Source organism: Jaculus jaculus, chromosome X (assembly GCF_020740685.1).
Source record: "Jaculus jaculus isolate mJacJac1 chromosome X, mJacJac1.mat.Y.cur, whole genome shotgun sequence".
Lineage (NCBI taxonomy): Eukaryota > Metazoa > Chordata > Mammalia > Rodentia > Dipodidae > Jaculus > Jaculus jaculus.
Genome location: NC_059125.1, coordinates 96,521,935 through 96,546,077, shown reverse-complemented (window position 1 = coordinate 96,546,077; position 24,143 = coordinate 96,521,935). Strand labels below are relative to the sequence as shown.

The following is a 24,143-nucleotide window of genomic DNA, read 5'->3' as shown; positions in this document are numbered from 1 at the left end:
TGGGCTGCAAGGCCACTGAGGAATCCTGCTGGAACTGAGCTGATAACCTTCTCCATGAAGACCAGCTGACAGAAAGCTGGAAGAAGCCATTCTACATGCAGTTCCATGGGAGAAAGAGATTACACCAGTGAAGATACTCAACAGTGGACACCGCAAGACTTATAATTGGTCAGCCAAGCCAAATGAGCCAACAGGTGCAACAGTGGCATGTCTGTCATGGTGGAAGCCAACTGCCTTCCAATTGGACTGGAGGCCAGCTCCAAGGGATGGAATAGATCCCTGATACTGAAAACTTAAAACAGGGGTAGTCAGGAGCCCTAGGGGTATAACATCTGCTGATGTCTGGATAAGTGTACATACTATGCTTATCAAACTGCCCAGTAAGCACTTCTCTTAATATTCATACCCTTATATTAATGCTACTCTCACTTTGGGTACAGAATCTTCTCTTTTCAGATGGCAGTGACCCTGGGACAACTCACAAGGTATCATGGTGATGGAAAGAAGTGACTAGAGTACCAAGTAACTTCTTGATCACACCTTCCAAGGCTCAGGGTCTAACACGGAAGAGGTGGTGGAAAGAATGTAAGAGACAAAGGAAGGGTAGGACTCCTTACAACATGCTCCCTCCAGACATAAAATGGCCTGGATATCCATGACCTCATAGTGCCTGACACTACCTACACAAGACCATCATAAAAGGAGGGAAGGATCATGACATCCAAATAAAAAGAGAGCCTTATTGAGATGGGGAGGCGATATGATGGAGAATGGAATTTCAAAGGTGAAAAGGGGGGGGAGGGAGGGCATTACCATGGGATATTTTTTATAATCATGAAAAATGTTTTAAAAAATGAGAACAAGAAAATAAAATAAGATTTACAAAAAAGAAAAACTTTCCATGACAAAACTCAGCTTTTCAATTATATGAACTCAAAACCATACCTACAGAGAGTATTTCAGGAAATTCTCCATATAGAAGAATCAAATAATCAACCTAAAATGCCTATAAGAAACAGATCACAATAATCAAACTCAGAGAAGGTACAAAAAACTTCCAAGTCCATGAAAACACCAAACCACAATTTACCAAGACAATGTGGCAGGGATCCAATGAAGCCTCACAGTCATTATCCCAAATATTAACAGCCTTAATTCACCCATCAAGAAAAACAGGCTAACAGGATGGATCAGAAAATTAGACCCCTCAATCTATTGTCCTCAAGAAACCAACCTCATCACTAAAACAGACACCTCCTCAGGATGAAAGGGTGGGAAACAATATTCTAAATAAACAGGAATAAGAAACAAGCAGGCACAGCTATATTAATATTGGATAAAATAGACTTCAAACCAAAAATAATCAAAGAAGATAAAGAAGGCCACTTCCTGCTTATCAAGGGAATGATCCATAAAGAGGATATCACAATCATAAATTTTAATGCACCAAACACAGGGGTACCACGGTTCATAAAACAAAACCTACTTGACAATAAAACATAAATAACCACCAACACCATCATAGTTGGGGACTTCAATACACCATTATCAGTAATAGGCAGATCATCCAAACAGAAACTCAACACTGAAGTAAGAGAGTTCAACAAAACCATAGACCACTGAGACCTAACAGACATGTATAGAACATTCCATCCCGAATCTACAGACTACACATTCTTCTGAGCAGCCCCTGGAACATTCTTTAAAATAGAACATGTACTATGTCACAAAGACTGCCTCCACATATTTAGGAAGATTGATATAATTCCCTGCATGGTATCAGATCACAATGCTATATTGCTAGAAATTAACAACAAAAGACCCACCAAGAATCCCATCGGCTCCTGGAAACTGAGCAGCACACTTTTAAGCAATAAATGGAAAGTAGCCAAAATAAGAAATGAAATTGCAATTTTTCTAGAAATGAATGACAATGAGAACACATCGTACCAAAACTTATGGGACACAATGAAGTCAGTCCTCAAGGGAAAATTCACATCACAAAATGCCTTCATAGCAAAGACAGAGAGATCCCAAATAAATAACCTAACCATCCACCTAAATGCACTGGAAAAGCAAGAAGAATCCAACCCAAAAAGCTCCAGATGGAAATAAAGAATGAAGATCAGAGTCAAAATTAATGAATTGGAAATGAAGAAAACAATTAATACAATTGACAAAACAAAGAGCTGGTTCTTTGAAAAAATAAACAGGATTGACAAAACCCTGGCCAATTTGATGAAGCAAAAAAAAAAAAAAAAAAAGATGCTTCAAATTAACAAAATTCGAAATGAAAAAGGAGAGATCACAACTGACATAAGTCAAATTGGAAGCATGATCAGGACTTATTTCAAAAACCTCTACTCCACCAAACTGGATAATAAGGAGGAAATGGATAAATCCTGGACACATACCAGCTCTCAAAGTTAAACTCAAAGCAGATTAATTTCCTCCCCCCCCCCTTTGGTTTTTTTGAGGTAGGGTCTCACTCTAGCTGAGGCTAACCTGGAATTCACTGTGTAATCTCAGGGTGGCCTCAAACTCACAGCGATCCTCCTACCTCTGGGATTGAAGGCGTGTGCTGCCATACCCGGCTTAGAGTAATCTCTTAAACAAACCAATCACACTCATCGAGATTGAAACAGTAATAAAAAAAAAAAAAAACTCCCCCCAAAAAAGAGTCCAGGGCCAGATGGCTTCTCAGCTGAATTCTATCAAACCTTCATGGAAGAACTCAAGCCAATATTTCTCAAACTGTGCTACACAATTGGAGAAGAGGGAAAGCTCCCAATCTCCTTCCATGAAGCTACTATCAACCTAATACCAAAACCAGATATGCCACAAGAAAAGAAAACTCATCAACAGCACGTAACCTGAATCTATCCAAGATGCCGACATACCCAGCAAGTATCTGGAGGACTAGACAATACGGTGGGTGGAGAAGGAGGGGAGGGAAAGGGCAGAGGTGGTAGACACAAATCTAGACCCAAATGGCAATGGTACCATAAAATTCTACATCCTAAAAGGCAGACTAAATGGTTAAACCTTCACCAGGCCCTTACAAGGAACACCTGAGTCACAAGGCACTGGAGAGGGTATGATGAAGATTGACCTTAATCTTCTACAGCTCCTCTCTCTGTCTCTCTCTCTCCTCTCTAACTCTTCTATATTAGTTATCTTTTTCTTCCTTCTCTTAGTGGGCACTGATCTATAACTCCCAGTACCAGCAGGTGGCTATCATCCACAATGAGCTTTTGATGAGAGAGACCTACAAGGTTTCCTAAAAAGAATGACAGATTTCTGTTAGAGTACTTGATGACCCACCAAAGGTTAGTGGCAAGATCCTACTGCTGTAGACACCATTATGTGGTTGATATGTAACATGGAGTGACATGGCTGGAAGGTGGAAGAGAGTCTGTCCCCAGACTGTCAGAGTGTCTAGTTCCAGAAGGTTCTACATGGGTGACTGGGGGAAAATGACCAATATCTGTCCAAGCAATTCATGGTCTAACTTAGTTAACATCAATAACCTGTTGTGATGCTCACACAAGTGCAATAGTGGCACATAGCCATGGTGGGAAACCAACTGCTTTGGATTTGGCTAATTGATCCACTCAGTGGAACAGAACCCATAGCTGGAGCTGGGAAACAAGTCAAAACCATATCCAAAATTTAGCCTGCTCTTCATTATCAAGCTACCACCACTCATGGGCTACAAGAGGGCCTATACCTATTAAATTCTCTATAAAAAAAATAATGGTTAACCCATTTATCTGGTGCTAACTCTTTACTCTCCATTGGAGAATCTGCTTCTCTTTTTCAGATAGGTGCAGATCCTAAGGAGAGAACCAGCCCATCATACCTCAAAAGGGCACCAGCTTAAACTAATGATAATTGGCAAAACAAGCAAGAGTGCTGTTTTCTTGGTGAACCTGGTGCCAGCACAAGGGTGAAGGACATCATCACAGAGAACTCTACCAAATCAGATATCCAGAGACTCAGAGGCTCTCAAGACCTCATCACTGAAGCAGACACAAAATGAAACCAACATGGCTCAGGGAAATTTTGCAGAAGATAAGGTGGAAAGAATGTCAGAGCCACACGTTGGGTCATGATATGCAGAGACATTTCCTCCTATCCATAACTGTGGGCTAACTCCACAATGTATGACCCATATACCTCAACAAGGAGGGGTCAGGGGGCGGGGATAGGACATGCAGGAGGCTAACAATGGTACCAACTTGACTGTATTCACTAAGTACAAAACTACGTAATAAAAAATTATATTTAAAAGTTGGAGAATACAAAGATTACAACAAATCAATCTTTTGAATGGACAAAAAAAAAAAAAAAAACACCCTTCCCCAAAAGAAAAGTCTAGCACTGATGGCTTCTCAGCCATATTCTATCAAACCTTCATTGAAGAACTGACACCAATTTTTTTCAAATTGTTTCACATAATAAGAGAGCAGCTAATGCCTCCCAAATCCTTTTATGAAGCTTGTACCACCCTAATCCCAAAACCAGACAGAGATACAATAAGAAAACAAAGCTATAGGCTTATATCCCTGATTAGTTTAGATGCAAACATTATGATCAAAATCCTCACAAACAGAATTCAACAACATATCAAAAGCATTATCCACCTTGATCAAGTATGCTTCCTCCTAGGGATGCAGGAATGATTCAACATACAGAAATTGATCAACACAGTACACCACAAAAATAAATTAACCATAAGACCTGCATGATCATCTCAATTGATACAGTGAAGATCAAAAGCTGGAGAGAATAGACATGGAGGGTTTACAGCTCAGCATAATAAAGGCTATATGTCAAGCACCTAAAGCCCAAATAATCCTTAATGGAGAGAGACTGAAGGAGTTCCCATTGAGATCAGGAACAAGACAAGGGTGCCCACTCCCAATACTGCTCTTAAACATAATACTAGAAGTCCTAGTCCAAGCAGTAAGACAAGAGAAAGAAATAAAAGGGATTCAGATTGGAAAGACAAAAGTCAAGTTAGCCGTATTTGCAGATGACATGATCCTATACATAAGTGACCCAAAACTATCCATCTCAAAAATTCTAAAGGTGATTAATTCCTTTGGTAAAGTTCCAGGCTACAAAATCAACCCCCCCCCAAAAAAAAATCAGTAGCCTTTCTATATGCCAGGTGTAAATATACAGAGAAAGAAATCAGTGAGGCTGTTCATTCACAATAGCCACCAAAAAAATCAAATATCTTGAAATAACACTAGTGAAGGATGTGAAAAACCTATATAATAAGAACATTAAAAAGTTCAAGAAAGAACTCAAGGAGGACTTGAAAAGATGGGAAGACTTCCTGTGTTCCTGGATAGGTAGAATTAACATTGTGAAAATAGCAATTCTACCCAAAACAATATACAGATTTAATGAAATACCAATAAAAATTTCAGCATAATTCTTCACAAAGTTAGTAACAAATGTCTCAAAATTCATATGGAATAGCACCAGGCCTCAGATATGCAATCATATCCTTATCAAAAGTAACAGCACTGTAGGTATCACCTTATTCCATTTAAAGCTATATTATAAAATCATAATGACAAAAACAGCATGGTACTGGCATAAAAACAGAAACATAGACCAACGGAAGAGAAGGGAAGACCCAAAACTCAGGTCAAGTAACTATAGCTGCTTGATCTTTGACACAGGTGACAATAAAATAGACTGAAGAAAAGACAGCATCTTAATGAAATGGTGCTGGACAAATTGGATAACCATATGTAGAAAAATGTAGACCTACTTATCTCACCAAACAGAAAAATCAATTCCAAATGGATTAAAGACCTCAATATATGACCCGAGAGTCTTCTCCTCCTGGAATTAAAAATAGGAGGAACTTGCCATGATATTGGAGTGTGGAAAGACTTCCTGAACAAAATACCATTAGCTCAGGAAATTAAACAATCACTCAACCAATGGGATCTCATGAAGCTAAAAAGTGTTTGCACAGACAAGCATACCATAACCAAAGCCAATAGATTACTCACTTAATGGGAAAAAATCCTCACCAGCTATATCACTAACAGAATCCTAATATCCAGAGTCTACAAAGAATTCAAAAAACTAAATAAAAAATCAAACAAACCACTCCAAAAATAGGGTAGAGAACTGAGCAGGGAGTTCTCAGAGGAAGAAACACAAATGGCTCACACACACTTAAGAAAATGTTCAACATCCCTAACCATTTGGGAAATGCAAATTAAAACAACTATGAGATTCTATCTTACTCCAGTAAGGATGGCAAACACAAAATCTAACAATGACAAATTTTGCTGAGGAGGTGGGGAAAGCAGAACCCTCACCCACTGTTGGTGGGAATGTAAATTTGTATAACCACTATGGAAATCAATGTGGAGAGTCCTGAAAAGGATGAACATAGAGCTACCAACAGACCCAATTATTCCCTTACTGGACATTTATCTTAAATGTTCCATGCTTCACTACAGAGATTTGCTCAACCATCTTTATAGCTGCTCAATTCATTATAGCTAAGAATTGGAATCAACTTAGGTGTCCATCATTGGATGAATGGGTAACAAAGTTGTGGTACATTTACACAATGGAATTCTATTCAGCAGTAATAAAAAATGATACAAGTAAATTTGTAGAAAATAGACAGACATAGAACACATCATATTCAATGAACTCACACAATCACAGAAAGACAAATGCCACATGGTCTCACCTAGCTGCAGTTCCTAACTTGGACCAACTAGAGTTTTTGACATACCTGATAGGCAACTCAAGACCTATACAATAAGGATAGAAGGGTTTGGGGGAGGGGGAGAGGAGGGTGGGGAAAAACAAACACAAAACCAAATCTAAAATGAACTGATACCTTAGAAACCTTTATCCTTGGAGATAGACCAAACAATATAACCCTCAAAAGGAATAAGGGGAAGCACCTGAAAAGAAAGGCCCTGAGGAGGGTGGGATGAAGCCTAAACTTAAAAATGTTTTGTCTTTGGCCTGTAACTCCCAGTACCATAAATTTGTTGCTACCCACAATAAGTTGTTGATTAGAGAGATTTATGAGGTCCCCAAAACAAGACAGGTTTCTGTCAAAGCACTTGATTACCTGCCTGAAGGAAAAGGTAAGACCCTATTTGCTTTAGACACCATATGCTCCCGACATAGAGCATGGACAGACCTGGCTGGAATCTGGAAGAGAGTCAGTCCAGAAAGCCCACCTTGTGCTGAAAAGTGCTACATGAGCTACTGGGCCAAAGTGGCCAACAATGATCTGAGCTACTCAGAAGCAAATACCCTGACAGGATGTACACACCAGTGCAACAGTGGTACATAGCCTTGGTTGGCAACCAATAGCTTTCTGATTGGCTAAGAGATCAGCTCAGTGTAAAGGAACCTATGTCTAGAATTGGGAACCAGATCAAAATCCTATGGAAACAAATATTACACTCGCCAGCATCAAGCTCTCACTGGTCTTTGGCTAAAAAAGGGATTATATATATCAACTTCTCCCTAAATTAATAATGCTTATTCCATTTAAACTGTGCTGACTTCACTCTCCACTAGAGAATTTTTTTTCTTTTTCAGAAGGTAGTGAGACCCCAGGAGATAAACTACCCCTTGCACCTCAGCCCAGCCCAAGGTGAAACCACATAAGAATTTGGGAGAGCAAATGCTGAACCTGATAAACAGCACCAGGGAGAGGAGACATAGCCTGAGGATACTTAACACTTACCAAAGCAGAGATCCAAAGGTCCCTAAGAGCTCATCTCTGAAGAAGACTTAAAATTCACCCACCACAGCTCAGGTAACTTTGTGGAAGGGGCAGAAAGATTGTAAGAGCCATAAGTTGAGACATCATGCCCACAGGCATTCCCTGCCCCCCCCAAATAACTGACTTCTGCTCCCACAATCTTATAAGGAAGACCTGCAACTCCACTGAGGAGGGTTCCCAGTGGAATGGGGGCAGGGATGACGGAAAAGAGGTTACTAACACATGATGTATCCATACCAAAAACAATAATAATAATGAAAAAATAAATGAATAGCATGCTTCAGTTTATAGTTTCAGGTTACAAAAAATTACAGCAAGAAAGGCATGGTGATAGCTTGATATAGCTGGTCACATCCAGTCCACAGTGAGGAAGTAGAGACTGATGAATACTGGTACTCAGCTAGCTCTCTCCTTTTCATACAGTCCAGGAACCCAGTCCATAGGTTGGTGCTTCCCACAGTTAAGGAGGGTCTTCCCATATCAATTAATCTCATCAAGAGAGTATAATCTTGGTAATCATTCACAGGTGATTCTAGGTTGTCAAATTGACAATATAATGGTCCATTTCTGTCATATTACTAATATTACAAAATTTAGTAGACATCTTTTTATAAAACTAAGATAGATGTATTTGGAATACATATATTCGAATTGAAAACTTAGGGAGCTAAACCTGAAACAGAGAGAATACATATTGTATCTTTAATATCTAACAGTTACAAATACAGGTAAAACATTAATACCACTGTGCTTTCTTAACAAATTTAAATTAACTACTTGTTAAATATTTAAGTATTGTAAATAAGCATTTAGAAAACGTCTTTGCATTAAAAAAGGGTTCTTATTTGAGTTTGCAGAAAGGCAAAAGTGGGATTAAAGTCTGGCATCTCTGTACTTTTGTATATGTATCTTTCCTTTCGGTTTCCTGTTTACTTCTGCAGTAAGGTATATTAATTACTCAGGGAAAGCTAAAAGTGGAAATAAATCATTGTATCAATTCTTGGATTTTTGCCAAAAAAGCAATTATTCATAAAGGAAAGTCTATACCCTGTAGCAGAAGCAATACTTGCTTCCAAAATCCAGTTCATTACTCAGGTACTTGGTGCTTCTTGGAGCATCTCATAGTACCAAAATTGAGATTTAATGGAAGAGATAATGCTTTGACCAGAAATTTCCAATTATACATATTATTCATGTGTCCTCTGTTTTTATTTTTTAAATTTAAACTTACAGCTTATTTTAGCATCCCAAAGATGAATTGGGGAACATTACACCTCTCTATTTGCTCACCTCAGAAAGGCCACATCTATTAAATATTTTTCTCTGTCCCTTGCCATTACTTTGCCTTTTTTTAAAAATTTTTTTTGTTCATTTTTATTTATTTATTTGAGAGTGATAGAGAAAGAGGCAGATAGAGAGAGAAATAGAATGGGCGTGCCAGGGCCTCCAGCCACTGCAAATTAACTCCAGATGCATGCGCCCCCTTGTGCATCTGGGTAACGTGGGTACTGGGGTATTGAGCCTCGAACCAGGGTCCTTAGGCTTCACAGGCAAGTGCTTAACCGCTACGCCATCTCTCCAGCCCTACTTTGCCTTTTTAATGGTGTATGTTGGGGTAGGTGGCCAAACCTGTTAGGACTTTTTTTTTTTTTTGGCTTTGTTGTTAAAATTTAAGTTAAACTACAAACTGAAAAGAATTTGGGCTACTTTAACAATGTTAATTTACATACATACTTATAAACAAATTTGGTGTAAACAATATAAAAACATCAGCAGAGGAGATAAGGGCAGGTGATATAGGGTATATATGATAAAATGCAATATATGTATGAATAATTAAATTAAGCAAAAAGAAAAAAAAAGTTCAGTCCCAAACTGAATGAGCTTTCAAAGTTTTTGCTTTAATTAACACAGTAGATATTTGTGTTTTCACAAAAAGTGGAAACCCCACTTTCAAAAACGTACATGTAGACAATGTATACATACACATGCTTATATATTTAAAAACTTGTAGTGGTTTGAATGTAAAATGGCTCCCATAGCCTCAAATGTTTATATTTAAGCTTCTTACATAGTCCCCAGATGGTGGAGCCTTGGGTTTATTAGTCTAGCCCACTGGATTTTCTGAGCTAGCTCCCTCTTGATGGTCTCTGCTTGTTCTTACCACTCCCCCCATCTCTCTCTCTCATGCTGATGTAAGAAGCTATAAGATGACTGTCATGCTTTCTCCGCCATGCTGAAACTTCTTTTTAAACCTAAAAGCCTGAAATAAAACCTTTCCTCCTATAAGCTGCTTCTAGTATGGTATCCTGTCCCAGAAATAAGAAGAAACTTCTACAAAATGCAAAGATTTTATGTCTTTCATTTATAACTATCACACATTAGCTTATTTGTTTACATACATACATATATTTGTATTTGACAGACAGAGTATGGGTGTGTCAGGGCCTCCTGCTACTGCTAACATATTCCAGACACATTTGGCTTTATGTGGGTACTGGTAAATTTATTTATTTATTTTTAAATTATTTATTTATTTGAAGGTGAGGGAGGGAGAGAGAGAATAGGTATGCCAGGGCCTCTTGCTGCTGTAAACAAACTCCAGATCCATGGGCCACACTGTGAATCTGGCTTTATGTGGGTATTGGGGAATCAAACACAGGTTGTCAGCCTTTTCAAACAAGTGCCTTAACCACTGAGCAATTTCTCCAGCCCTGGTACTGGACAATTTAATACAGGCTATTAGGGTTTGCAAGCACCTTTAACCACTAAAAAAAAAGTCCCTGTACTTGTTAGTTTTAAAGAACAACTGAGAGGGGTGGTGTTGGAGAGATGACTGAGGGCTGAAGAGATGGCTTATCAGCTAAAAGCACTTGGTTGCAATGCCTGACAGTCAGAGGTCAATTCTCCAGAACCCATGTAAATCCAGATGCACAGTGCCACATGCATATGAAATTTATTTGCATTGGCAGGAGACCTTGACATTCCCATTCTCTCTCTCCCCCCCACTCAAAAAATGAATTCAATACATATACCCATACTCTAAACTGTTCATTTGATCATTTTATATAGTATTAACTATCTTTAATTGTGTACCTCCAAGACATGACTCTTACTGTAAAGTAGAAGAACTTAGATCTCAAAGACATAGAGCCTAAACATAATTATTGATAAGGTTTTAGGCAGGCTGACCAGGCATCAGAAGCTTGGTTTTAAAATGACCACTGTTTTGTTTCATTTGAATTCCACAAGCCAAAAACATTGATAAACCTAGATTCTGAATGCTATACCTTGTTATCATTATATTCCCTGCAATTCCATTGAAATGAAAATTTCATATCAAGGTTTTATTATATGTAATACATCATTTTATATGTATCATAACCCTGATTTTGTAATAACCTTATATTTAACATTTGTATCAAGAATATAATGGTGGGCTGGAGAGATGGCTTAGCGGTTAAGCGCTTGCCTGTGAAGCCTAAGGACCCCAGTTCGAGGCTCAGTTCCCCAGGTCCCATGTTAGCCAGATGCACAAGGGGGCGCATGCGTCTGGAGTTCGTTTGCAGAGGCTGGAAGCCCTGGCACGCCCATTCTCTCTCTCTTCCTCTATCTGTCTTTCTCTCTGTGTCTGTCGCTCTCAAATAAATAAATAAAAAATAAAAAGAAATCATAAAAAAAGAATATAATGGAAAAATAAACTCATAGAAGTTAATCAGATAAGATGAACATAATGTATATTACTCAGAGGCATTTGGATTAACATACTATGGCAGTTTGAATATAAAATGCCCCTGTATCCTGATGTATTTTTAATACTTGGTTCCCAGCTGCTGGCAATTTGAGGACAAAAGGGGGAGCTGTTGGGAGGTGGAGCCTTACTGGAGGTGTCACTGAGGGTGGAACTTATAGTTTATTTGTCCAGGTTGGGTGTTCACTAGCTCACTCTTGCTTCTCCCTCATAACTATTGTGACAAGATGTGATGCCTTGCTGTCTGTTCTTGCCATGTTTTCTCGATCATGATAGAACTTCCCCTCACCACTCTAAGGTACAATAACTCCTAACCTTCCATAAGTTGTTTCTGGTAAGGTGCTTTGTCCATCAATATAATAATGTGTGTGTGTGTGTGTGTGTGTATGCATGTGGATGTGTATGTGCATGTAGGGGTCAGGAGTTGTCCATCCTCAACCTTCTTCGAAATAGGGTCTCTTGCTGCTGCAAACTAGTCAGGTCCACGTGCTTTGTTTTCTCCTGGATCTACTTCCCATTGTCATAGGTGTTCTGGGATCACACACACATGTACCATTTTGCATCTGGCTTTATGTCAATATTAGTGAATTGAACCTGGGCCAGCAGGCTTTGCAGGCAAGACCCTTTATTTTTATGTCCTATTATTTTTTGTTATCTGGGACTATTTGTTTTAAATAATAAAATAAAATATTCTTTCCATAACCTGCTTAAGAAGGAAACAATTATCAAAATATATGCATCCACAGAATCCAGGTACGGTGGCAGCATCTACGTCATGTTTGAGAGAATAAAGGAACAAATACACAGAAACAGAGGCTTCAGGGAAGACTCCCTGCTCAGCAAAACTATCAGAACCAACTCCAGGACAGAGTAATAACTAAGAACTGGAAAACCTGAAGCCCAGAATGGCTTTACTATTAACTGGTGCCTACTCCCAACCCAGTGAGAACTCTCCAGTGTCAACACTTCCACTTTCCTTCCACCTATACAAAGCCCTGCCTGTGATAAGTCTAGTCTTAGTACCTCAAGGAACATAATTTCATCTGGCCTGGGGCACAGGAAAGTCCAGGTCTGAGAAATGACAAAAGTTTTTTGTTTGTTTTTTCCTGCTCTGACTCATGGCCTCACTTTAGCTGAGCTGTCCTGGATCTCATTCTGTAGCCTAAACTGGTCTTGAACTCAGCAGGGATCCTATATGTCAGCCTTCAGAGTGCTGGGTTTGTGGCAGTGAGCCACCATGCCCAATTGACTCCATCACATCACTTATTATTTCCTGAAAGCTATAGTCACAGAATGAATCTGGCTGGCTGAGTTAGGGTGTCACAATTACAAACTATAACCCAAAGAGAGGACAAAAGAATATAAATATCAATGCCCTAGTACCCTGGCCACAGCAACAGCATATTAATAATAATAATTAAAATAGTATATATTAGCTGTTAAGCTATTCAATGGGCATAAAATGTGTGGTGGTTTGGTTCATGCATCCCCCATGAACTCATTATCAATTATTATGAATGTTAAACCCCAGCTGATGGTAATTTAGAAATGAAATCCTTGTTGGAGGAGATGTATACTTGGGGGCAGGCTTATAGGTGTTATAGTCAGCTTTCCCTTGCCAATATTTGGCTCACTCTCCTGCTGCTGTTGTTCACCTGATGTTGATCTGTAGGTAATGTCTAGCCTCTGCTCATGCAACGTTTTCCCCTGCCATCGTGGAGATCCCGCTAAAGTCTGTAAGCCAAAATAAACCCTTTTCTCCCACAAGCTGTTTCGGTTAGGGGATTCGTGTCAGCAAAGTGAAGCTAAATATAACAGAATGGTAACACAATAGGTTACTAATAAGGTGGGCAAAATCAAATCTACCAACAAATCTACTAGCAAGACTCACCACTGGCCTACTCCCTGAAAACCTCATAGAAACACACTTCTGAATGTAACTAAAAACAACCCAAAACACAAAAAACAAAAACAAAAACAAACAAACAAACAAAAAACCATCTCCACAAGACAAAAGAAGCACCCAAATAGAGCTGGGAGGAAGGAAATGGAACAAATAAAAGATGGGGGAAATCCATCTCCATCAATGCCCAAGTCACATCAAAGAAACACAAGGAGTAAGAGATAACAAACCAAGATAACACACTCACAACCTCTCAACTCTTCCACAAGGAGGAGAAAACCAGATAGCTGAAATGCCAGAGGAAGAAGTTAGAGCTCTACTTCTAAAAACAATTAACAGCCATGTAGACACCTCAAATAGGCAAATAAGTGATCTAAGAAAAGTATACTTGATATCATGATAAGAATCTCCAACATGAACTAAATAGTGAGTAAATTGGAGGAAAAAGTCACAAATATGGAGGGAAAACTTAGCAAGGAGATTGAAATGCTGAAACTTAAAAAAAATACTGAAACAAAAGGAAAGAACAAATAAAAACTACAACAGAATATATCTCAGGGATAGAGGACAAAGCTGAGACAATGATACACACAGACTCATATAAAGAAAAACAATAAAGAACATGACTGATAATTTCAGAATACCAAATCTCAGAATACAAAGAGCAGGATAAGAAGCTGATTTAAATATAAAAGTAATTGATCAGCTTTCTTTTTTGGATGGGAGGAAAGTATTTATTTTGGCTTACAGCCTTGAGGGGAAGCTTCATAATGGCAAGGAGAAGCATAGCATGAGCAGAAGCTGGATATCACCTCGGTCACTATAGGTGGAAAATAGCAGCAGGAGAGTAAAACAAGTTCTGGTAATGGGGAGCTGGTTATATACCCCTAAGGCCACCCCTAGAAACATACCTTCTCCAGCAAGACTCCACCTCCCAAATTGTTAGCATCTTGGGGGCTAGGATTCACAACACATTAGTTTATGTGAACATTTGATCTAAAGCATAACTATATTCAATCTATACTTAAGTTATTGCTAATGCTATCAGCTCTGTAATAAAAATGTTCAGAATCAGATTGCTCCTACCATCTTCACACCAGCTAACCTTGATTTGAGTCATCATAACCTCCTGCGTGGATTATTTTTTATTTTATAGTTTTAATTTTTAAGTGGACATGATATATCCCTTTGACCAAACATTGGTAGTAGCTTTCCCCACCCTCAGGCTTATGACCCACAAGCTTTTTACTAGGTTTTCAATATAGGTATGAATTCCCTCCCATGGAATTGACCTCAAATTGAATCATAGAGCTCTTGACTTTCCCCATAACATATATATCACTATTGCACTAATGGGCACATCTTGACTGGCTGGCCAGTTGAATACCTTGGTTGTTGATGATTTTTGTCACTATTCTGCCACACCCTAAGTCTACTTTCCAGCAAAATGATAGCTATCCAGGAGGGAGGAGGTTTCCAGCTCAGTTCTAGCTTGATTTCTCAGTATCCTGCAACCAAAGCATGTGGAATCTTCAGTAATAGGATCTTAGCATCTAGTTCTGGTTGGCAACCAACAGCCTTGGTAATAATAGCCTATACTGTTTTGGAAGCCTCAGAGACCTCTCTGACCAACAACTCACTGGGAGGTATCCTCACCCCCAGCACTGGGATTTTTTTGTAGCAACCTATGGCTTCTATGGACAGCATTTTGATCAACTTCTTAATGAAAGTATAAGAGAAAATTTCCCAAATCTAGGAAAAGAAAAAAAAAGTTGATACCCAAACACAAGAGGCTTAAAATACACCTAACCACAGAAGGATCTCTGCATAGCACATTATAGCAAGGATATAAAAACTTGAAAATAAAGAAACATACTAAAAGCTTTAAGGGAAAAAGGACAGTTCACACACAAAGGGAGAAACATCAGAATAACCAAAGAGCTTTCATTAAAACCCAGAAAAAAACTGAATGATATATTTCAAGCTCTGAAGGTAAGTAGATAACAACCCAGAATGTTATAACCAGCAAAACTATCTTTAAACATCGATGGAGAAATAAAAATCCTTCAAGACAAATATAAACTAAGGCAATTTATCTCAAACAAGACAGCGTGACAGAAAATTATGAAAGGAATACTTTACAAGGAATAAGAAGAAAGGCAGCCCCATCTTCAAGAATACAAATATGATATACTTCATGCAGGAAACAGATGAACAAAGATAGGAAAGGAATCAACTATGCCTAGCACAACAAATCAACCATCCCTCAGTTGAAAAGGAAATGAAAAGCTAATAATCCAACCAAGCAGGACCTCACCCAGCAAAATGTTAGGAAAAGCAATCATCTTTTTATAATAACTCTAAATAAAATGGCCTCAATTCACCAGTAAAGAAGATGTTTACTATATAACTCAATCAAAAAGTAGGACCAACTATTTGCTGCAGCCAAGGCACTCATCTATCCCACAAATAGGTTGGAAATCAAACTGCAAAGCAAATGTAAGCTGCAAACAAGCAGAAAGTGGCTACCTTTAATGTCAGACAAATCAGACTTCAAACCAAAACTAATCAGAAAAAGAAATTAAAAAGGGATATTTAATTTTGCTTTGTTTTGTTTTGTTTTTGGTTTTTTTGTGTGATTTTTTCGAGGTAGGGTCTCACTCTAGCCAAGGCTGACCTGGAATTCACTATGGAGTCTCAGGGTGGCCTCAAACTCATGGCAATCCTCCTACCTCTGCCTCCCGAGTGCTGGGATTAAAGGCGTGCACCACCACGCCTGGCTGACATTTAATTTTAATAAATGGAAAAACTTATCATGAAGATATTACACTTGTGAATATTCATACACCAAACTGCACTTAGGTTCCTAAGTTTACAAAGTAAACGCTTAAAGACAAATATGAATACAGACCAGATGTGGTGGCGTATGCCTTTAATCCCAGCACTTGGGAGGCAGAGGTAGGAGGATTGCCATGAGTTCGAGGCTACTCTGAGATTACATACTGAATTCCATGTCAGCCTAGGTTAGAGTGAGACCCTACCTTGAAAAAACCAAACAAAAAAGTGAAGAAATATGAATACATACAGAGCTAGGAAGATTGTTCAGTGGTTAAAGGTGCCTGCTTGCAAAGCCTGACAGCTTAGGTTCCACTCCCCAGTACCCATGTAAAGCCAGATGCACCAAGTGGTGCATGTATCTGGAGTTCACTTGCAATGGTAATGTGTATACCCACTCTCTCTCTCTCTGCTTTTAAACAAATAAATATTTTTTTTTAAAAAAAGAATACATAGGACTGGAGAGATGGCTTAGCAGTTAAGGTGCTTACCTGTGAAGCCTAAGGACACATGTCCAATCTCTCTTCAGATTCCACATAGCCAGATGCACAAAGGTGAGGCAAGCTCAAGGTAGCACATATTCACTCGGTGGAGCAAACACCTTGAGTTCAATTGCAGTGGCTGAGGCCCTGGTGTACCAATTCTCTCTCTGTGTCTCTCTAAAAAAAAAGAAAAAAAGGGCTGGAGAGATGGCTTAGCGGTTAAGCGCTTGCCTGTGAAGCCTAAGGACCCCGGTTCGAGGCTCGGTTCCCCAGGTCCCACATTAGTCAGATGCACAAGGGGGCGCACGCGTCTGGAGTTCATTTGCAGTGGCTGGAAGCCCTGGCGCGCCCATTCTCTCCCTCTCCCTCTATCTGTCTTTCTCTCTGTGTCTGTCACTCTCAAATAAATAAATAAATAAATAAATAAATAAATAAATAAATAAATAAATAAAAAAAAATAAAAAATATATAAAATCTGATGCATGGAAAGTGCTAGAGGAAAAAATAGGGAACACACTTCAAAATATAGATGTGGTAGTAAGATTTACATGTCCCCAAAAACTTATGTGTTCTGCATGTTAGGTTCGTTCCCAGCTGTGGCAATTTGGTAATTGGAGCTTCCTGGAGGAAATGTATTGTTGGGGGTAGACTTATGGGTGATATAGCCAGCTTCCATTGTCAATATTTGGCATACTTTCCTCCTGATTTTTCCCAGGAAATGATGTATACTCTCTGCTCATGCCATTGCTTCCCCTGCCAACAAAGTGCTTCCCCTCCAGTCTGTAACTCAAAAGAAACCCTTTCCTGCCACAAGCTGCTCTTGGTTGAGTGTTTTCTTACAGTAATGCAAAGCTAATTGAAACAATATGCATAGGCAAGAACTTTATGAACAGGACTACAAATTCATAGGAAATAGCCCAAATAATTGTAACAATATGCATAGGGAAGAACTTTATGAACATGACTACAAATTCATAGGAAATAGCCCAAATAATCAATAAATGTGATTACATTAAATTAAAAAGGTTCACACAGCAAAAGAAATCATCAACAAGGAATAGAAAGCCTACAGAATGTGAGAAAATCTTCACCACCTATACTTCAGACAGGGATCAAATAATTAGAGTTTACAAAAACTGCAAACATTCCCCCACCAAAAAAAAAAAAAATCTGTTAATCACCAAAGCAGTAAATGAAATGAAATAAAAAGCACCTCACAAAAGAAACATAAATGGAAAATAAGTACTTGGAAAAGTTTTCAACACCCCTAGCCATCAGGGAAATGCAAATCAAAACTACTTTGAAATATCATCTTACCCCAGTTAGAATGCTATAATCAAGAAATCAGACAAAAAATGCTTGTGAGGATGCAGAAAAAGAGGAGCCCTCATCTCCTGTTGATGAGAGAGTAAACTAGTATTGTCATTATAGAAATCAGTATGGTGACATTTCAGAAAACTAGAAACAAAACTCCCATAATTCCCAGCTATACCACTTCTTTGTATATACTCTAAGGACTCTCTACTCTACTATAGAGATACTTACACATCCATGCTTATGCCCATGGTATTTACAATAGCTAGGTATTGGAATCATACTATATGCCCATCAACACATGAATCGATAATGAAAGTGTGGTAAATATAAACAATGGAATTCCATTCAGCAGTAGAGATAAATGAAATTATGAAAATTTTATGAAAATTTATAAAGCTGGAAAGAATCCTATTAAGTGAATTAATTCAAACTGAGAAACAGCACTTAAAATCACATGTTTTCTCTGATATGCAGACCTTACCTTATAATAGCTACATAGGGGGCAAATGTGGACAAAACCTGAGCTGGAGAGATGGCTTAGTGGTTAAGGCACTTGCCTGTGACGTGTAAGGACCCATGTTCAACTCTCCAGGTCCAACATAAGCCAGACACACAAGGTGACACAAGTGTGCAAGGACACACATGCACACATGATGGTGCATTCATCTGGAGTTCAACTGCATTGGCTGCAGACCCTGGTGTGCTAATTCTCTTTTTCTCTCACTCTTTTGTTAAAAAAAAAAAAATTGGACAAAATCTATTAAGGTGGAAATGCAATCAAAAGTGGGGAATACAGTGGGGGAGAAGTGGGAGGGGCAGGAGATAGGGATAGCAAAGATAAATAGGAATTAAAAAAAAACAAGTTGCATTTGAAAATGCCAAAATGAATGATACCTCAATTTCCATATACTGATTATTATTTTTTAAATATTTTATTTTTATTTATTTATTTATTTGACAGAGAAAGAGGGGGGGAGAGAGAAAGAGAATGGGGCATGCCAGGGCCTCCAGCCACTGCAAATGAACTTCAGACACATGCGCCCCCTTGTGCAGCTGGCTAATGAGGGTTCCAGGGAATTGAACCTGGGTCATTTGGCTTTGCAGGCAAATGTCTTAACCTCTAAGCCACCCTCCAGGGCCCCAATTTTTTTTTTAAACTTACTCATCCAATGATAAATTCTGTAACTTAATGAAACTTTATAACCCAAATAAATGTTGTTTTATATAAGCTAGTAGTATTTAAATGTTTTAGGAAGCATTTAATAGAATTAAAGATATTACCTCAATAGGTTTTAAAAAGTTAAAACATACTTATTTTGCCCTTTATTATATGACTAAAATACCTAAATCCATACACATGCACACACATTAAGTCATGATGAGAAATTTTAAAAAATACTATCAAGTACAATGAAAATGGATGAAAAAATGACATGGACTCAAGTTTTGTTACTATTATTTTGGAGAATTCTATGGGTACACTGAGTTTTGTTCTATGTTGTCCCAATATACAATGATCTATAAACATTAATGCAAACATACATGACACACTTACATAAAATTCAGGTATATTTCCTCAAAAGAAAACCAACTAAAGAGTTTGCAAAATGAACAAAGAAAGAAGCTTGTTACATAGAATTTGATTATTAAGCTTCCCTTTTTAAGAGTTAGTCAGCAGCCAAGTGTGGTGTCACACATCTTTAATCCCAGCACTTGGGAGGCAGAGGTAGGAGGATCACCATGAGTTCAATGCCTCCCTGAGACTACATAGTGAATTCCTGGTTAGCCTAGGGTACAGCAAACCCTACCTTGTAAAACAACAAAAAAGAGTTAATCTGAAGGGAAACACTTACAAATAGAATATGTTTTTGCAGTTTTTATGAGATAGAGCAATGGTGAGAGTGAGAGCAAGTGCGCAAGAGAGAGAAAATTGGCATGCCAGGGCCTCCAGGTAATAAAATCCAACTCCAAACATGTGCACCACCTTGTGTGCATGTGCAACCTTGTGTACCTACATCACTTTGTGTGTCAGGCTTAAGTGGGATTTGGAAAGTATAACATGGTTTTTTTGGCTTCGCAGGCAAGGCTGAAACTTTTAATACAGTATGGGATCTCTTATGTAACCACAGGTAAACTTCAACTACCTATACTTGTACCTCTACTTCCCAAGTGCTAGTATTACAGTTGTGCACCATTATGCTCTGCCTCAGTATAGGATCTCTTTTCCCTCGAGGGCTTATTCCTAAAATTGGCCATCAAATTACCTAAAATTTGTTCTTCTAGGAGTGAAAGAAAAGGAAAAGTCAGAGCAGAGTAGATGTGAGAAGAGGATTGAGAACCATTAAGAGGTCTCAGAATTTATCAACAGTTCTGACACAATCTAAAATATTATTAATTTTCTATTATTTCTATTTTATTGACAGTTTTCAAATATATTTAATGTATTTTGATCATAGTCCCTTCCCATTGCCTCTGTTGTCTCCCTACCCTCATTTCCCCTCCACTGAACCCCTTATTCTTTCTAATTACTCCCTCTTATATTTTGATGTCTTTATTTTTTGTCCATGTCAAATACTGATGGGTCTAATATGGCGCAAGTCTGGTGTAGTTACCAACAGCTGCTGAAGGGTCATGAATGCAATAGTTACTTCTTTTCCAGAAGATAGTGGTCCAAAGCACTCCTCCTCATCCTCAGGTTCTTAAATTTTTTTCCATCATCTCTTCTGCAATGTACTCTGAGCCTTGGAAGGCATATTAGAGATGCCATATTTACCTCTGAGTACTCAACAGTCACTTATTCTCAGAACTTTGACTAGTTTTGAGCCTCCCCAGTAGTCACTATCTGCAGAGAGAAACATCTCTGTTCTTAAGCACTAAGTCATCTCTCCAACCTCCCTATTGCAATGCTAACAGCCTTTTCTACATTGGTTATACTCCCATAGTAACAGTTTACATATTTGTTAATCAAGAGGAGAATAAAGCTAACGTCCAAGAACAAGGAAACTTCTACAGCATTCTGGCCTCCCTTTCAAAATATTTGGATTCTTCCTTCTGTCCCAATGTTCAACAGCTAGTCAAATATCAAAATCAGTTTCCAAAGGTGAAAAGCACACAGTCAGGTTTATAGCATAAAACAAAAGAAAACAACAACAAAATACACTCCTGGTACCAATTTTCTGTTGTAGTTACCTTCTTGTTGCTGGGACAAAGCACCCAACCAAAAGCAGCTAGTGGGAGGAAAGTTTTGATTTTGGCTTCGTCTCAAGTGGAAGGTTCATGATGGCAGGGGAAAGTACCGCAATAGTAGAGGCTGGACAAAACATCTGTCACAGCAGGTGAAAAACAGTAGCAGAAGAATGAGCCAAGGTCTGGCAAATGGGAGCTGGCTATAATGCCCCTAAGCCCAACCCTAGAAACACAGCTTCTCTAGCAAGACTCCACTTCCCAAACTGCCACTAGATTAGGACATAGCATTCAGAACACATGAATTAACAGAGGACATCCAATTCAAACCACCACCCTAATCACCTGTCTTGCTCTACCTATGTCCTTTCCATTCCTATGCATTGTAATTAACAACTTATTACACATATGACACATTTACACTATCATTTTTCCTTTACTATTCCAGAATTACTGGATCTCAGGAGGCAATAGTTTTTAATTGGCTATTATGTTATCTCATTATTGGGCCAATCCATTAATTGGGGCTGTTTCCACACATAGTATTTTGCTTTCAGAATGGAGCACTATTAAAATATAAAATCTTTGAGCCATCAGAATATAAAAAGGAGAAACATCTTAGTGTAATGGCATACAAAAGAGATTCAAGAAAACCGTAACAGAATTTTCCCAAATCTATAGAAAATAGCCAACCAGATGCAGAAGGCATTCAAATTGCCAAGTGGAAAAGACAAGAAAATAATCCCCTCTATGTCCTATAACAATTAAAACAAAAAGCATATAGAACAAAGAAAGAATACTGAAAGCAAAAGGAGCAAATCTGAGTCACATATAAAGGCAAAACATCAAAATAATAGCAGATTTCTAAAGAGAAGTCCTAAAGGCCAAGAGTTCATGGGGCAAAGTACCTTAATCTCTGAAATACAATAACTATCAACTCAGTAAAGCTATTCTTTGTAACTGAAGAATAAAGAAAAACTTCCCATGATAAAGAAATTCATACCCATGTAGAGCATTATAGAAGATACATGATGTTATAAGCAAGAAAACATTCAGTGGGACAGGAAATAAGCAAATAGGAATAGGAAAACATCAAACACCATAAAACCAACAAAATTCCAGGAGATCCTATGATGTTGGGAACACCAGGTCCATTGACATCCACTGATGAAAGCTACAGGCCTAGAAGGGAACAAGATGAAGAAAAGAGGCCATGTTTACTGTATGTAACAGAACTGGAGGCTACACAGGCTGTTAGGAGCTAAAATGATCCCTAAATACTCAACATGAAGCTGCAAGATTGGTATTTGCCAATCTGGGTTTTGGTTTTGCTTTCATCCATGTTTTGTTTTGTTTTTTTTGTTATACTTCCATTCATTTCATTTAGACTGGAATGTTTTCCATTTTGCCATTATATGTTGGAAGTACATAGCTTGTAAGCAAGTGCCTTTAACCACACCCATCTCTCTAGCCCAGGAGTATGTAACTTATTTTGTTGATGTTATAGGGGCTCACAGTTATAAGTTTTCTTGAGTCTCAGAAGAGACTCTGTACTTACACATTTTATCCTTGTTGTAACCTTTTACAACTGTAGGGACAATCGAAGTTGGACTGATTTTTTTTCATTATGAGATAGCCATAATTCTGGAGCTAAAGGATGGAAGGTTATGGCTTAAAAGTGCTTTGTTTGGATGTCATGTTGACAAGGGATAGATTTGTGATGATTAATATTAAATTTCATGTTGACAGGATCTAGAATAATCTAGGAGATAAACCACTGGACAGGTTTGAAAGAAAGTTTCTAGAGGTAATAATGACATGCCTAAAATGTAGGTGGCCTGGTTCTCAGGTGGAATAAAAATAAGAAAAGTGAACCCAATTTTAATGAGGTGCCTCGTTTTATTACTTCCATGACTTCCCTATTCCATATCATGACAAACTATACCTTCAAATTGTGATAATGAGAGAGGGAAGAAAGCTAGGTAAGACAGCTTATTGATAGGGGCTCATTTAACAGAGATTCTAGGTTTAATAGTGCAGCTTGTACACAATTAAAAAGTCCCAAGGGCTTATTTAATTGGTTGGCTAACGTATGGGTCAAAAGAAACCATACTGGGCTGGAGAGATGGTTTAGTGGTTAAGGCATTTACCTGTAAAATCTAAAGACCCAGATTTAGCTCCCCAAAACCCACATAAGCCTGATGCACAAGGTGATGCATGTGCATAAAGTTGCATCTGCACATAAGATAGTGCTCATGTCTGGAGTTTGACTGCAGTGGCTGAAGGTCCTGGTGTGCCTCTCCCTCTCTCATAAATAAAATAAATAATAAAAAAATGGAAAAAAAAGCAAGCATAGTATGCCAAAACTGAAGATACTTGATATCCCTTGGCTTAATGTTGATGAAAGGATACAAACCTCTGGGAAACTGAAATAATGGAGCAGACTTGTATAAAATCTAATCCCCCACAATGGAAGAATCCAAAAGATGCAACCTGTTGCAGTCAAGGTTTGCATTGCTGGGACAAACAGCCAGGGAGAAATAGCTTATGAGAGAAACAGCATTTATTTCAGGTTTAATTCAATGGCAGAAGATGCTGACTCATTTCCATAGATCCAAGCAGAGAGACATCACCAAACAGCACAATGCAAAGCAGAGTGATATGAAAGTGTGAAGTTTATCAAGGAAAATAATGTGAGCATATTTAAAACTGACAAGCAGTTCCCTCTCTGCCTCTTTCTCTCTCAAAAAAATAAATAAATAAAATGTTTTTAAACTGAAAAGAAGGTTGTCATTGTTAAGAAGATTAAACCAATAAAGAGATGCCTACTGCTCTGTTAGGACAGCAGAAAGATGTCCTGAAAGCAAAACACCACAT

The 24,143-nt window shown here is 38.3% G+C and overlaps 1 protein-coding gene across 2 annotated transcripts in view; it reads right to left on the bottom strand.

Moving 5' to 3' along the window:
- Bhlhb9 (basic helix-loop-helix family member b9) overlaps positions 1–24,143 on the bottom strand; it is a 59,663-nt gene that overhangs the window by 16,484 nt on the left and 19,036 nt on the right. The window contains exon 5 of one of the 2 annotated variants that reach the window (XM_045139986.1): positions 16,776–16,943. The exons of the other annotated variant lie outside the window; for it this stretch is intronic. The gene's annotated coding sequence lies outside the window, so the exon portion shown is untranslated. The remainder of the gene's footprint in view (positions 1–16,775; positions 16,944–24,143) is intronic. 2 annotated transcript variants of the gene reach the window in all.